At 42.5% G+C, this 16,735-nt stretch overlaps 1 protein-coding gene across 1 annotated transcript in view; it reads right to left on the reverse strand.

The window, feature by feature from the left end:
* ZNF516 (zinc finger protein 516) overlaps nucleotides 1-16,735 on the reverse strand; it is a 99,304-nt gene that overhangs the window by 17,181 nt on the left and 65,388 nt on the right. The gene's annotated exons all lie outside the window — the stretch shown is intronic.

Here is a 16,735-nt window from a genome sequence, read left to right on the forward strand (position 1 = left end):
CTGACCTAGTTAAAGGTCTGTCAGCGCTTCCATTACAAGCCCCTATTTTCAAAGGGTTTATAACTCAGCAATAAAAATTGGCTCCACACAGAAACCAAGCACATAAGCAGGTACAGCATACAGAATAAATTCCTAACTTAAGAGGGGCTTTCGCAGTGGCCAAGTATAAAAGATGAGATATGGAGGATGTAAATTTTGATTTTTCAGTCCTTCAGTTTAAAGCAGATTTTTTTTTCCCTTGGTTTTTTTTGGTAACATATGCTCATGTTTGAAACAAACTTTAGGAAAATTTTGTGACTGCTTGACCCACTGAAAGATAAGGAATTAGACATTTCAGCCATTTAGATTACAGAATTCAAAACAGACTTTCAATTCTTCTCATTTTCTTCTTCACTTCTCAGCTCTCCAGAGTAAATTTATCTAACACATGTCCTGGAAAGGGAACACACTGGGCAGTAATTAAAACTGTTTACGGTGAAAGAGAAGAGTAGGATTTGTTTTGCTGGGAGCATGGCTATGTCTGCTCGCTCTCCTGATGCCGACCTCTCAGAGCTGCTGATGAAGCCAATGAATCCCTCCAAATCAGTTCACAAATCAATTCCACAGAGATTTTCATCACAGCAGTAATGCTTACTGCACTGAATCCATTTAACATGTAACTGAATTGAATCATCTGACAAACTTTCAGTTTCAATTAACATGCAGTTAATGAGCCACTGCCAGGCAAGTGTAAGGAGACCATGCTCCATCTAAAACATCACCAGTCCAAAGCGATCACTGCATCCATAGGAGGGGTGAGAAGGGGAAAGGAGTGAACTGCTCTAGAGCTGTGTATCCTCTCACATCAACTCATAAAAGCCAGTACTTCAGAAAATCAAGCACCATTCATTACTGCAGTGCACTGCCACAGGCATTATTCTGTACAGTGCAATGGAAGAAGCATGTTCTTGGCTAGAGTTGCTCTGCAAATAAAGCCTTCTTTGCCCTCATCTTCAACTCAAGCAAAAAAATCTTTAAGCTTTTGTTTAATTCGAGGTAATTAGGTTAAAAATAACCCATAGGTTTGTAGCCTTTCGGGGCTGAATGCTCACTCTGCGAAGATCATTTTCCCTTCAAACTCTCTAAGGGGGTATATTCAGGGGGGAAAAAAAACCACAACCCAGAAACTTTTTTTTTCCTGGGTTGCAGGGGGCAAGGTTTTGGGAAAGCACATGCCCAGCACTATTAACGAAATTTACCAAAATTACAGTTTGAAACAAAGACACTGCATGCAGTGGTGAAATCTGACACCGCACATCTGTGTTATTTTCAAACCATATCTGTCAAAACCCAGAATATTTGTGCTCTTAAATAAGATTTTAAGGCTTCTCTTTATGATCACAAGGAGTGGTTCCTTTTATCATTGTATTAAATAATAAAGCAAAGCAAAAACAAATCCTTTGGTTGTAGCAGTACTCAGTGGACAGTGAACCGACCTGCTGGCTACACTGAGCAGAGCAGGCAGAGGAGGGAAATGGGAGACCACTGCTAGTCCTGTTCCTGGGACTGCAGAGCTGGAAGTCTCCCCCTACTCCTTGGTCCACCTGTGCAGCCATGATGAAGGGGAGCATCAGCAGACATGTGCAACTCCCAGGTTGCTCTGCATATCTCAGATACTCCTTGATACTTTCTGACTCGGTCAAAATCCATGTACTGCGCTGTTACAGCAGAGAGCAAGGTCAAACAGATCGTGATAGGTGGCATGTGTTAGGTCTGGGCTTGGTCTTTAGGTCTGGACTGTTTGATTTAGGTACTTGGGAGAGGAGGGAGGAGGAGAAAGCAGAGGGAGAGATCACAGTCCTATGTGCCCAAATAAAGCTGGGACTGCAAACTTTGAGGTGGTTACAGTCTTTTTGGCCCTATTTCTTTAGTGCAGTCAACAAAGAAAAAGGGATTTTCCAGGTGGAAAATCTAACACAAAGCAGGAAAACAAGAAAGGCATTTCTGAGGTAGGCCTGCAGTTGCCACAATGCTGAAGGCAGCTGTCAGTACATTATATGAAAATTTGTAAGGTTATTACAAAACATAGTTTCTAACATCTCTTCATAATGTCTTGCTAGATTCAATTCCTCTGATGTCTCACTAGAACAGTACTAAACATACTAGGAATAATCTTAAAGCTTAGATCAGGAGCCTCAGTAGCAGTATTTGTGCTAATTGCTCAAGCTGCACTTCTTGCAAGAAAACCCAAAACCAAAAGAGAAACAATTTTCACCTGCAGGCCAACTCAGACTTCTTCATCAGTGCAAAACACACCCTATGCTTTTCCCCTAGCCCCATCCTGCTCTCCACCAGGGACCTGATACTACAGATACCAACAACCAGACTGCCACGTGCCATCCTTCCCATCATGGCAGGTGGTCCAGGCTGGACAGTGAGAAGGCAGCAAAAGCCAGGTGGAGGAAGGGATGCAGGCAAGAGAAGAGAAGATGGTATGCAACCCAATAATATAGGTAAAGCCTTTTTAGAAAAATAGATTATATTTATTTCTGTCTGCTTCCAGCCAATTGCTCCAGTTGAAAAGGTGTATTAACGATCCTTTTAAATCACTGGTATAAAATATTGTTCTAACCAGCGCAGTGCAGGTACTACTGTTACCAGAAACTTTTGAGATTTTATTATGGCCAGGTCAAAGCAAAAAGCCATGAATGAGATGCCTTCTGCTTGATCTCCAGAGACTATAATTCACATTACCCATTGAACGAGTTCTTGGCTAAGTATCCTCTCACTTTTTATCCTACGGTCCCTGTCATCTCCTCGTATTTGCCTCAATTCCTTTGTTTCTTACCCAGAACAGCTGTTTATCTGTTGTACTTATGAGTGAGAAAGGTCCTTTTACCACAGGTCTGAAGTGTTATGGCTTTTCTGTGTCAGAGATACCTGGATAAGAGCTAAAGCAGGAGAACATTCCAAGGTGCCCAGTTAGGAGGTGGTGGCTGCTGATGTTATCTCATGTCTTGGCCATAGCTTCAAATATCAACAGCACTGAATGCTACAGGAAAGCAAAGCAGGACAGTGCAAAGCACTTAACTATATGAAAGTCATTGTCTAGAAACACAGGAACATTCAGGGATTTGAGAAGTTCTTCAGAAATATTCCTAACTGCCATCCCTCAGTGACTTGACTTTACACATGCAGATAAGTGACTCCCCTCTTCCTGTCACACACATATCCCTCTTCTCTCTTTCTCCCCCTTACACATGTAAACTCCCCTTGTTTTCTTCCCAGCCCTGTTTCTCCACAAAACTGAATTTCACAATGGGCTGCACAGCTGTTTTAATTCATGAGGCTTCCTATAAAGTAAACCAGGCTACAAGCCTGAGGACAATGAAACCGTGATTTCTATTCAGAAGAGCAAAACTGGCTAGAAATAGGCCCCTTTTCTGGCTAGTGTTATAGCACTAGGAATCTAAGGAAAAGGAGCAGATGTGATGTGCTTGAAATTTAGTAAACATTTGATAGTGATTTGCACTTTGAGATGAATGCTTTGGCTTGATTTGAAAATCGGCTGCAAATAAATCATGATAAAAGCAAAGGATAACACTGGAAGAAGCTGCAATATTGCTAAGACCTGTACTGGGTTCTATTTCACTTGGTACTTTCTTTAATGATCCAGAAGAGACTCTAGTCAGCATGCTAACTTGAATCTCCAGGAAACATCACATTTGGAGAAGCTGCAAAAATGGGGACAAGGAAATAATGCACAGGGACTCAGAAAGAATAGAAATGCAGTCTCAAAATAATCAAATGAGATTCATTCTGGGAAAAAAAGCAGGTTAAGATAAGTGAAGGGAAATGATCCAAAAAACCCCATGCAGTGGGAGGGAAAAATCTGGGAAGCAGTAATGTTGAAAAAAACAGATGTTACAATAGATGGCAAGTTAAATATGAGTGTACTAGATGAAGTTCTTCAACTCAGCTTTCACAAATAAAAGTAGCACTATAAAAATAAAACTACCCCTCTAAAGAAGACACATGATAGCCTTGCTGGTCACATTGTTTTGTATACATATGTATATATATACATATAAAAAATATCTATATAAACATATACACACCATAGCAATGGGCACTATGTAAAAGTCCACAGTAAACACAAAACAGTGGGAAATGGCAGAGGAAAAAAGGAAAAAGCAGTTTTGAAGCAGAAAATCAGGTCTTTTATCCTGTGAAAGGAAGGTCCAACAAAAAACAGTCTATGCCCCGAGAATATCTATGCAGATCTGCAATGACAGGTAAGTCAGAAGGAGTTCAGAGAACTGCCACAGAAAAGTAACCCACCAGAAAATAAAGACAAAGAGTTAAGTGTCCCTCACATTGCTGAGGGAAGGTGGAAGGGTGACAGGCCAACGTCTGCAGCCTCCCCAGAAGCACCAAGCTCCAGAAGAATTATGTCATCCTGAGCACTGGAGTCTATCAACAACAATCAAACACACCTGCATGCAGAAAAACTCACGATGAACAGAAAAAAAAAACAGCCTGATTATATACATTTGCAGCTTGCAGAATAAATGTCAAAGGAAGAGGTGAAACACCACTTGGACTGTAAAACCTATATGGACAAAACATGGATTATCAATGCATAAAAATCCCTCCTTTTCACAGGGAGGCACAAAACATGACTTATTCCTTCCCTTTGCTCTATCAGCACAGCAAAGCAAAACCCCTTATAAGCATAAGACATATGCCAAAAACAGCCTTCCTTTCATACTAATTCCCTATGTGGTTATCTTAGAAAAGGACTCCCGGAGCATTCAACAGTGAGCCCACAACCCTCCTTAGCAGTAGGTTTATCCTCTTAGCATAGGGTGAGGCTGTTCAAAGAGACCTGGTATCTGTTTTGCAGAGGACGTCTCTTAAAAAAGCCATGGCCCCTGTTCTAACTGCCTGTGTGTCTAGTTTTTATACTCCACATGCTATCCGTCACCTCCCCTGCTTTCTGCTCCAGTTGCACCACTCAGCAGATCCCCAGTGTGATGGCAAAGTGGGCGTGAGGTGAGAGACAACCCCTACAAACCCTCTTAGGTTTTCCTGCAGCACAAGGCCATGTGCCCCAGGGAGATACTAGGAAGAAAATGTTATGCTGTTTTTCTAGGAGATGCAGCTTCTCATCTGCAAAGCTCATCTTGCTTTACATGCTGTTGTTAGATGTTTTCACAGGCTCCTACACCAGTTCCCCAATAATTCAGAAAAAAGACATGACCAAGGATTACACTGGAGTACTCAGTACCGCAGGACGATATAAGTTAGCAGGTAAGAGAGTGATATGGAAGGGCAGAAAGCACACGATCAACTAATATCCTTGCTTTCTCTCGGACTAATTTTAGAATTGACAGTGAGTGGTTTTGGCTGAGGTTTGAGGTTTTTAACAGGGCAGAAACCCAACACAGCTCTTGATGCTGGCTGATACAGATGGTTTATCAGTCAGCCAGCACACCCCACCCCACAGAGGTTTCCCTTTGGCTATGTGAGGTGGAAAGGGGAGTAAAGCCATTCCACACAGCACCCCTCTGGTACAGTTTGCATTCACGGTCTTCATTATCCTTTTCTACATGTTCATTTTCATGGTCTTCATTATCCTTTTCTACATGTTCATTTGCATAGTTCCTAAAATGACTTCTCATTGACTTTTGAATTTCATAGCCAATAATTTCAGGCCAAGGATGCATGATGGGAACTGTCTACTTTCAACTGAGTATTTCTTAGGAAAGGATCCTGACTACGAAAAAGCATGATCTCACAAGATAAGAACTGCAGTTTTGTATCCCTATTTTTTTGGGAGTGGGCCCAGGGTGAAAATAATTATCTGACCAAAAAAATTTAATTCTTTGACGCACTGTCCTGGTTTTGGTCTGGATGGGGTTAATTTTTTGCAATAGCCAGGAGAAGGAATGGACAGGACCCTAACTTTACTCATACCACCTCAAGTCATTGCCAGGGGTGGGAAAGGAGACTTTCTAGCTTGTGTTCCTTCTGGTGGAGAAACATGGCAAGGTAGAACAGTCCAGTATTTGTTAACTGTCTAGTATTTGTTTCCTGTTGGAGGTTTTCTGTGTAAATCGTTTGTCTTATACCTTTTTTATTAATATTGCTGCTGTTACTGTTCCTTTTCTTATCTCATTGCTGTTTCCAGTAAATTGCTCTTATCTCAATCTGTGATCTTTGCCTTTTGTGCTTCCAGCTGGAGGGGGGAAGGAGAGGCTGCATGATTTTAGTAAGAGTACTAAACTGGAGAATATCATTCCTAAACTGTGACAGGCACCTCAGAGTAAAAAAATTTAGCTTTTTTACACTATTTTCTTCCCAAACAGTACTAGCACTGTTGCCACAATGATTACATAAATAATGCTTGGTGCCTTTAATTCAATTTTTTTAATGATCATGCTATTTTTTAGCTTTCTTGCACCTTTTTTTTTCCCCCCAGGCTTCCCTTTATTCCTGGAACAACAATATACTGATTTATTTCAAAGCCCCATTTCCTTAATTTCACTAACTTACTCTCTGCAATTTCTAAGGTTACCTGGAAGTTATTTTTTATCCTTGCTGTCAAATGCCCCATACTGGCCATGCCTTGAGCATGTAAATGGCTAAAGGGCCCCATCTCCCTTCCTCTGCAGAACTGGGGGATACTGCAGGCGACAAAAGAGGGACAGGCCAGCTGATGTTTCTAATGTGCCCCAGTCTCCATTTGACTAATCTCTACAGCATTGTCCATGAGGACACCTGCTGCTTATGAAAACAAAACCCACAGAGCTCTTACAATCCAGACAGCAAAAAACATCAATAAGCAATCATCAAACTAATTTAATAAAGTTTATTCAATTCTGGACTGCACATATTGGGGTTTTTTAATTATTTTAGAATATTAGTGTTATTATCATTAAAGATACTGCATTAGTTTTGCATTTCAGAAAGAATCTGAAATGTCACCAGAGTAACTGAAAAAAAGCAGAAAATTTTTAGTTGATTAAATTTGAAACTTAACCTTTTAAAATGAGTGAAATCTGAATCTGAGAACAGTAATAGTATAGCACATAAAAGACCCCTTCCTACAAGGTATTCCCTAGCTCAGTAAAATCACAAATTCCTTTGCACAGCAGAAATGCTTCAGTTATGTCACACTTCAAAGATTTTTTTTCCCCCCAAAAGAAGATGGAGGCCTGAAACCATCCGCACAGCCACAGATGCAAATGCCAGCAATGTTATTGGAATTTCAAGCACAATCAAGAGAATAGACACCAACAAAGTAACTAAGGAACTAGGCTGGAAAGAGTGTCAAGTCCAAAATCTGTCAGACTGAAGTGCATGCTGTTACGTACTGAAGAACAAGCCTGAAAGTTCACAGTGAACTTTTTCTCTTCAGCCACTTGCATACAATGTTTTCTTGAAGAATATTTGGGTTTGTTGTTATCTAGGGTACTGATGATACAAGCCCCCCAGAGGCCAACTGGCTGAAAGATCAGCTCCACGTACAAATTATTCCAGTATCCCCTCGCACAGGATCTTTTCATCACCCTCAGCTTCACACCAGTGCACATCAAGTCCAAAAAGCTTCGTGCTAAAGCCCAAACACAAATCCTCTTCTAAGGCAGGTGCTTTGCGATCTGTCTCCCAGGTATCAGCCCCTCCAGAGTCAACACAGACTTTCAGGTGAAGGAAGGAAAGCATCCACAGCAGAGCACGTAATGAAGTGAAAGTGCAAATGTGGGTAAAATGGCTACTGCTGGCAGCTTGCCACAGACATTTCCAGTGTTCACCACATCTCTCTGCATCTCCTCCTGGTATATAGGAATTCTGGGCAGCGGCAGAGCTTGTAATGACTTACTAATCCTTTTACCTGTGTATTTCTCACAGAGGTCCATGAAGGTATTCTCTGCCCAGAAGCAGGAGAAAAGCCCCATGAAATAACATGTACTTATCTGCAGGTGAAGCTGTAGCTTCTGTTATCACAGCATTTCCAAGTGCCTTTTTCACCCTTCATCCACACTAGATTGACCCAAGGGTAATGAAGAACTCAGTGGGGTTTTTGCTGTTTGAGAAGAAGGCTTGTCTTTTATCTAAAGAGCTGAAGGCAGGTGACCAGTCTGACAAGTCTCACAAAGCAAGGCTGCAACCATCACATCTGATCCCCATGCTGATGCCACAGCCTGCTTGCATCTCCACCACAGCCTCTTCTGGGACTTGGGACTGGACTTCCCAGTGAGGGCCCACAGCCCCTCTTTGCCCTCTGAGCTTCAAGAGCAACTGGATGTCTTCCTATCTCACACAGGGCTGCGCCCACTACAGCCAGGCAAACCACAGCACCGAGACAACAGCACTTTTAGAAATACAGAAGACACGTATAGTCTTAGGACAGTTTTATTAATTGGTGATAATAATGTTGTCTCTTCAACAAGTGGTCCACGCTATACACAGCTTTTGCAACTTTGTCCCCAGCTCACAAAACTTCAAACCAGCTTTTCTTCCTTTAGGAAATGTAAAGCCCAAGCACGTAAGTTGAAGCAGAAGAAAGGGTCCGTAACTCCCACTCATGGGCTAAACCAGAGCAAAGACACTACACTGGCTTAAAATGTACAGGCACCTTCACAATTCCACATCACTGGACGTGGAAAAGTCTGGCTCCTGGAAAGCAGTGAGGGAACAGTAACTACTTATCTAAAAACTGTGGGTAAAATGAAGGGAGAGAGAGGAGTACGTACACAGAACCAATACAAACACACATTGCAGAGACGGCTTGCCAAAATGAAAACCATACAATTTGGAATTGCCTTAAATGTTGCTGCTCATAATATACTTAAAGAAAATTATGGGATATAAAACCCCTGGAATGCTCTGCAAAATTAGGAAGTGATTAGGCCAGATGATACCAATTTGACTCTAACACAGCTTTGTCGTAATTCCCAGTTAATACAATACAGTATGAACTGGTCCAAAAGCTAGGCAGAGTACCTCCAGTATGCTCTGTAGCTGCTAGGCATTTCTCCATGTGTGGCCCTGCCTGTGAAGTTTGGTGCAGGTAGAAGGAGGAAAAAGAAAGGGTATAAGACCATTAACACAGCAGGATACATAATTAAATTTGAGAGGGTTGGATTTGGGTAAGGGCTGTTGTGTTTCTTTGGATATTGGTTCTTTTTTTTGTTTAAGGCACAGAAAGAGAAGTGCAATTGGCTTTGATGCATCAAAAATACTTGTAGAGGAGATGGAAAATTATGACTCAGGGTTTTTTAAGCAAGTGGCAGCTTGCCTGTATAGCCCCTCCAAACATAGACCCAAACAGTTGTAAATCTTCCCGGAGATTTTCCCTTTCATTCCGATAGTGATATTTGCCACAATGTCTGCTCCACAGCGTCTTCTTGACCACCACCTGTTCCTCCTCCTTCAAGTGCATTAAGGAGAAAGGCTTTCCATGCCAAGACTGTGGACTGGCAGCCATCCCATACAGCTTAACATTCCTCATCCGATATTTCATTTCTCCTATCATTTGTTAAGCACGGGTAGCATATTGCCATTCATCATAAAGTCCTTTACTACAGCTACTCAGTCTAAAAACAGAGGGTACAGCTGTGCTGTCAGCTAGCATTCTGAAGAAATACCTAAGCTACAGCCGGCAAGCCCAGCGTGGTAACAGAGGTAACAGTTACGGAAATAAGGAGCTCTGCATGACCTAATTTACCTTGTTTCTCCTGCTGAAGGCCACGCTACCATGGCTGGTGGTTCTGTTAACAGACTTAAGGCAGTCAAGAATCTCTACTGTGCATGCCCACCACATAAAATACAGTAGCACATGACAGAAAGGGGAACTTGGATTGTAAGTATTACGAGAATTTTAAGATTCATTAGTTATACAGTACTTGGTCAGAAAATCTGCTTTGTTGTGCAAATGTTTATTCAGTCCTTCATTGGAAATAGGACTTTGAAAAGAGAATGGAAGAAAATAGGGCTGGAATAAGAAAAGAAGCAAACTATATCAAATCCAAGACATAGGCTAGATAGACCGAACTATGATTATACGACCATCACTGAAAACTGGATGCCCTTGGTAAGGGGTGGCACTGCTGTATCATCATTAGCACTTTTACACGGTGCTGCAAGGAAGCAGCAGGAGATGAGGGGCTGAGCCCTGCTACCTTGAGGAAACTCTGCAGAAGGCTCTAAGCTACTGACAGATCAAAAGCTGATTTGAACAGCTCTGCTCTGGATGGACCAAAGGGAAGCGGAGCTCCTGAGACAGATATGACTGCAGGCACAAGGGCAGCCTTTGGCCACTCAGCCAAAGCCACCAAAGGCCCTGTACCCGTGACACACAACCTGCAGTTCTGAGCCAAAGGCCTCAAGAGAAGAGGCTGGAGGTCCTTCCTGCCAGACATAGCTCCCCCGCAACCACCCTCTGGCTCACCACTGGCAGCGTTTGCTCCTATTGACTGGACAGGACAGGGGTATTCGCAAGGTGGTTAATTGCTAGGTAAGCAGCCTTTCCTTTCGCCTTCCCTTTCTTTCCAGTGTCCTCCCTTAAGGTAACAATAACTACAGAAGGCACTTCCAGCAAAGTAAACAGCCTTTCAGACCTGGCTTGAAACAACTCTGTGACAGCCTTATGCAGATCACTAAAGACATCAGCCATTTACTGGCAACTTCCATAATCCCCTTGAAGAGCTAATAGACAAAGCAAGCTGGAACATACTGCCACCAGCACAGCAGCAGAAAGGGCAGCTGTCTTCAGGCAAAATGTGCTCTAAAAGGGATTTGGAGCTTTAGTATTTTTCCTGACACTTTTCCTTTTATAGCGAGAGATAAATTTGAGAGCTTGAGAAAACACCAAAGTTCTGGGCTCGCTTAAATTCTTACTTTTTAAAGTCCTACTAATCTGAAAAATGAGTAAGGGGGGGGGGAAAAGTAACTTTCAAGATGTCATTTAAAAGATACAATAAATAAATAAAAGCATCTATTAATCTCTGGTGGAAGAGACAGAGGAAGTCTTCTGTTTAGGAAGGAAGTCAGATGAGAGTCATCCCAGGGTTTGTGATGTAACTCAGAAAGGTCAGGAGACAAGAGGATGTCTCAAAGATGGTATTGAAAAAAGAAAAACCAGCTGTAAACGTGTTTTAATGAATCTTTCAAATAATAGAAACTTTGTTATGCTAAAAGAGGATGGGGAAGAGAAATCAAATCCATTTGAAAAATGGCAACAGAAACACATCACTTTTAAAATAAGCTTCATAGACAACGAAACAGTAATTCTGCACCTGTGAGCCATGATTATTTATATCACCCACTCATTTTAATAACAGCTGTGTGAAAATGCTAAAACATTATTAAATCTGAAACTAACTACTGCACGTACTGCATAGGAAGCTTCTCCACTTTTCCAATTAGCACTGAGGCTTAAGCTTTAAACGCAGCAGAAGCAAAAGAAATGCTGAAAAACACTGCCACAGGCTGGTTTAATTTGGAATTTCTCCTTTTCGAAAGGATTAAAAACAGAAAACCAAACAACCAAATACCTACATCCAGAAAAGCTGGAAAGTACTTCAGATTTCTTTCTTTTCCCCAGCACTCATTTTATTACATTCTTTACAAGTGAAAAGGAAAGTAAATTAAGGGCAACTTACAAACTTGGTTTGATAAAAAACCCCCAAACTTCTACACATGTACCTGCAGCATCTTGCAAACACCACTTTGTGCCAAAAGCTCTGTTAACCTCACGGACATCTCTTGTCTCCATATTGAGACCAAGCCCCTAGAAAGCAGCATGAAAGATCCCTGCACCTGCCATGGGATTAATGAGGGAAGAATTTAAAATGTCAGTGATCAGTTATTTATGAGGTGTCCTTAAACAGAAAGGTGTCTGCCACTTCAGTGCAAAGCCTGTCTGCTCAGATACGCAAACCTGGCAGGATGGAAGAGCATCTCACTGGGAACAAGGAACCAACTCCACTGGTTCTTGGGCAAGGGCTGTGGCTTGGTGTAATTTTGCAAGGAGCAGTACTGACACTTCTTGTCCTGAGGAGTTTAAGTGTTAATTATTCCCCAGTGTTCAGGACTTACAGGGGCCTGATTTTTTTGGAAACTCAGGAAGGCCATCTGCTTTCCCAGCAGTGCACGATGGGTCTGGTCAGAGCAACTCTACTGGGGAGTGGACACACTGGGGAGAGATGAGGGGAACTGAGGTAACCAAACCACCCCCCACCCCACTGCCTGAGCTGTGAATCAGTTGCTGGGGTCTGTTTTTACCCATATAAGACTCCACAGAGTGAGAGGGAAAAGAGAAAAAAAAAAGATTACATTACCAATAAAGAGTGAGCTCCTCAGATCGCTTAAATCACTTACTTGCCATTTATCCACACTCTCCTGTTACAAGGTAGGACACCCACTCCCCATCCTAACCATAGTTGGCTCCTTAAGACTGCTTCCAGACAGAAATAAAACTTTCCTAAAAAAGAATGGGCTTGAGAAATTAATCTGGTTAATTGAGATTCTTAAAAGGTAGAAAAACAGATGTCTGCCCAGATATTTTCAGAAAGACTGTGTGTGCATGCACGTGTGTGTCCCCAGTAGTGCCACACAAAGAAGTACTTACTAATACAGCTACTCTGACAAAGATACAGATTAGGTCTATGTCATGAAAATAAAAGTGTTTTGAAAATCCTCCTCGAAGTCAGAGGCATTTTAAATCTATTTACTAAGAGGCATTTAATCTGTGACTTAATCCACCCACACACCTGACTACACACAAGGTCCAGGTGATAACTAGTCCTTACTGCACAGACATCACATCGGGCAGATTTCAGCTTTAGTTCTTTAATCAGAAGAAACACACAGCTTCCAAAGGGACTTTAAGCCATTGCAAGGGAGGTTACATAGCCAACGGAGCTACCCATCTCCGGGAGTTCAGTCATGCGCTTTCAGCACTGCTGAGGTGCTCTTCACCTTGGCACCTTCACCTGCGCTCAGTTAAGGTCCCACCCCACATGCTTATCACCACGGGCAGCATATTCGACCACTCCCCACCACCGACAACCCCACCGCAGGTCCCCAAACAGCCCAGGTAAATCAGATTTGCACAGGACGTCGCCTACAAGAAAGCTCTGGCATTTTCACTGTCACTAAAGGCGCAGTTATTTTCCCTGGACGCCGATGTCAGCCTCTGGCTCGGCAGCAAGCTGGCACCAGGCAGCCGCGGAATGCTGAGCCGGGGAGCAGGCCGGGCAGGAGGAGGAGAGGGAGGAGGAGGAAGAGGAGGAGGAAGGGGAGGGGGGAGGTCTCGGCGCCGGCAGCTCCGCCCACCGCCGCCAGGTGGCGCCGCCGCTCAGCGGATGAGCCCTGGAGCCGCTTCCCAAGCCACCGGCACCGTCTGTGTGTGCTGGAGATGGGCTAGTCCGGATGTTGCCCGGGTCTCACCGCCCCCAAACGAATAAAAAATACAAACACAAAAAACCAAACCGAAAACAAACAAACAAAACCCAAAAGCAAAACAAAAGAACAAAAAATCCCCAGTAAAAAAAGCCCAGAGGTGACAGTGCTCCCATAGCTGCTGTTCAGGACCACTAGCTCTAAGCATCACTGACCCAGCACAGGCAGAAACCTCCCCTCCGTGTCCACGAACTCCTCCTCCCTATCGGCACCTGTGGGCTCAGCTGAGTCCTCTGTTCTGGGGAACACCACCAAGTTGGGGAAAAAATACAATAAAATATTCAAAAACAAAACAAAAAGTCACTAAACAAGCACAATCAAAAAAAGAGGCTTACCCCACAGAAGCATCTCCAAGCGACAAACAGTGCTACAGGGGACACAGTTCCCCACAGAGGCAATCTTCAGAGGGATTCCTCCCTGCTTCACCACCCGCTCGGGGCAGCCCCATCCCTGCACTGAATGTGAGCTCATTACATGGACTGTGCAGATGGAGTCACTGCCACAGGTGTGAGCACCTACCACCACATTTCCGAAGGATGGAGACAGAACCACCTCGCAGAGCCAAAAGAGCCATGAGACTGGGAAAGGGCAGCCAGCATCCCACAGCTCTTCCCACTACATCTTGCACCAGCTGTGAATTTGGGAAACGTGGTCCTCACTCTGAGTTTATCTCTCCTGACATCCATAACCAAACCCAGACATGCTGTTATGATTCTGTGTTATGTGGACACATGTCATTTGGTGACCAAGTACAGGGCACCTGTCAGTGTGCTGTGGGCAAAGAGAGGCTCCATCCCCTGAATTTAAATGTTCCCCGCAGGACTGAGGTGTGCTGACATGTTTGATCACGACACCCTAGGTCAAAGTGTTTGCCGCCATGATGAAAATAAAGCTGTGTCTGGTCCAGTAATTTGGGGTGTAATTACAGAAAGACTAGGGGTTTTCTACATAATGAACTGTATAATAGCATTTTTCCTTTTCTTCTTCTTTTTTCAAACCAAAACTTCATTGCAATAAATAGCCCCCAAGAGGTTTATACAGGTGACTTTACAGTAAGCACCATGTTTGCAGATGATAAAAAAGCATCCATTTTAAGGAAAATAAAACCTCTAACAGAGAGGTTTTGACTTTTGTTCACTATCCCTACTACATAGAAAAATCTCTGTCAAAACAGGACAAAGTTTGGGCTTTCAGCAGTAGGATGAGGTAATGCCAATCTCTGTCTTTATTTTCAGTGTCCTTAATGTATGGTAATCAGTTAGCCCACATGCTCCTCTCGGCAGGAAAGGATTGCTTGAACTTTCCTAGTGCAGCCACTGGGGAAAAATACAGAAACATGGAGAAGAAAATACAAAGACCTCACAAATGCAAAAACCTTTGCCTGCCAAGTGCTAATTGAGAAAACATTCTTGCCAATTAAAAAAATGCTCTACGAGTGAGAGAAGCTTCACTTACACACAGCTATCAGGAAAGTAAACCAACGAGCAGTAACTTGTACAAGAAAACAGGCTACCAGGAGATGGTAGCCAACATTTGCAACCAGGTCACTTCTCCAGACTGCTGGTTTATAGTCATAGGAGAACAAACTAAGATGCTGTAACAACACATTATTAAATTCAAAATGTGTGGAGAGGGAACATGAATAAAAACTTCAGATTTTGCCCGATGTAGCAAGGAAGAGAAAAAAAGTACATTTTTATGTTCTGAATTCAACTTCAAGATGAAGACTAGGAAAAAGATAAACGGAGCCAACTCAATTCTAAGGGGGGGAAAAAATCAAATATTTAGGGGAGGAAGTCCTGATACAAAGGGCTAGGTCTTTTGAAGCAATGAAAGATTTTGGGTACTCCTATTTTATGGCATTAAAACATATTTCATATGCTTTCATTCACAAGGCACAGTTTTCAGAAGACAAACACATTTCATCGTGTTCTGCCTCACAGGGAAACTGTACTTGTCACTGGGCAGCTAAGTGCACTTGGTTCTCTGGCACCTATTTTCACTTCCAGTCTATCAAGAACAAACCACGGACTCTTCCATGATGCTGCACTTTTTCATTTGACTGTTTAGGAATGGAAAGCAACAGCAGCAAAGTCAGAACATGCAGTTTAAGGATGTTTTAGTAAAGTTTAATAAAAAGCGGCATTTTCAAAGTAAATTCTAAAAAAAACCTGCCTGGTTTAAAGATTTAGACATAGTTCACATAATTTATTATTTCAGAATGAAAGTTTCCAGCAAAATAAATGAGAACAGAGTTTTACCAGGGACTTTCCTAGGCTCTGTCTTAATTCTGTATATTTGTTGATGAAATACTGGCTTTCCCAAGCTCACTGTTGACAATTCCCCCGCCCTCCTCTTTTTTTTCTTTTTAAGCAGCCTTTAAAGTTTTCTTTTGTCTATAATTAACAAATTCTAAGTTATGAGATATCCCTTTTCATCTTGTTTGGGGTTTGCAAGAAGGCTTCCCATGAGAAGGGAATCCTTAGCATGGTGTCTGGATTGCCCTGGTCTGTGTTTAAAGTCTCAGGTGCAAAAGCCACCTTCCACAGTAGCATGCAGATTTCAGCAGCAAGCACTTTCCACTAACTACAAAGCCAAGTCAACCTTTCAATCTCCTCCAAGTTCCCACTAAAGGACTTTACCCCAACACTTTTCTTCTTTGCCTTTCCTATTTGAATCTTCCTGTCTACCTTTCTGTTTTACCTAGCCTGTGGAAAAGCTCATTACATAGGTGTAATACCTTTTACCTTTATCAAAACTACAAAGATGCCTTCTGGACTTTTTTTCTCCCACACCCTTCAAGTATCTTGTGAACTCATCCTTCTTGCTAGTCATCAGTACTCTTTCTCCGTTCTTTTGTCTTGCTCTATTCTCTGCTTCACCAGAAAAAAAAACAACAGTATCTCAGAGAGTGGATGGTTTTACAGTTAAAGGCAACCAAAGACATTCCAAGTTACAGCTTTTGGGTTTACTACATACTTTAGTCCCATAAACAACCATGAGAAAGTTGTTCAATCCCTCTGAGATTAAAGTTCTCTATCCTCTGGAGGAGGAGCAGTTACCCAGAAATGAGAGTGTCTCTTAGCTCCAACTAACTGAGAAGATTTGTCCTCCACCTGACCCAACTCTCTACATAAAAGTCTCTGCCTTAATTTCAGTTGTGGTTCCTTGATCACCTGCCCTGGCCAGGACAGGAAACTTAATAAGTTGGTACACTGCCAGTTTTTGAAGATATAAAACACTGAAAACAGTCATACTGATTGTAACTCCTCACCATATCTAGTCT

This window comes from Lepidothrix coronata, unplaced genomic scaffold, assembly GCF_001604755.1.
Source record: "Lepidothrix coronata isolate B3197 unplaced genomic scaffold, Lepidothrix_coronata-1.0 Scaffold40, whole genome shotgun sequence".
Taxonomy (NCBI): Eukaryota; Metazoa; Chordata; class Aves; order Passeriformes; family Pipridae; genus Lepidothrix; species Lepidothrix coronata.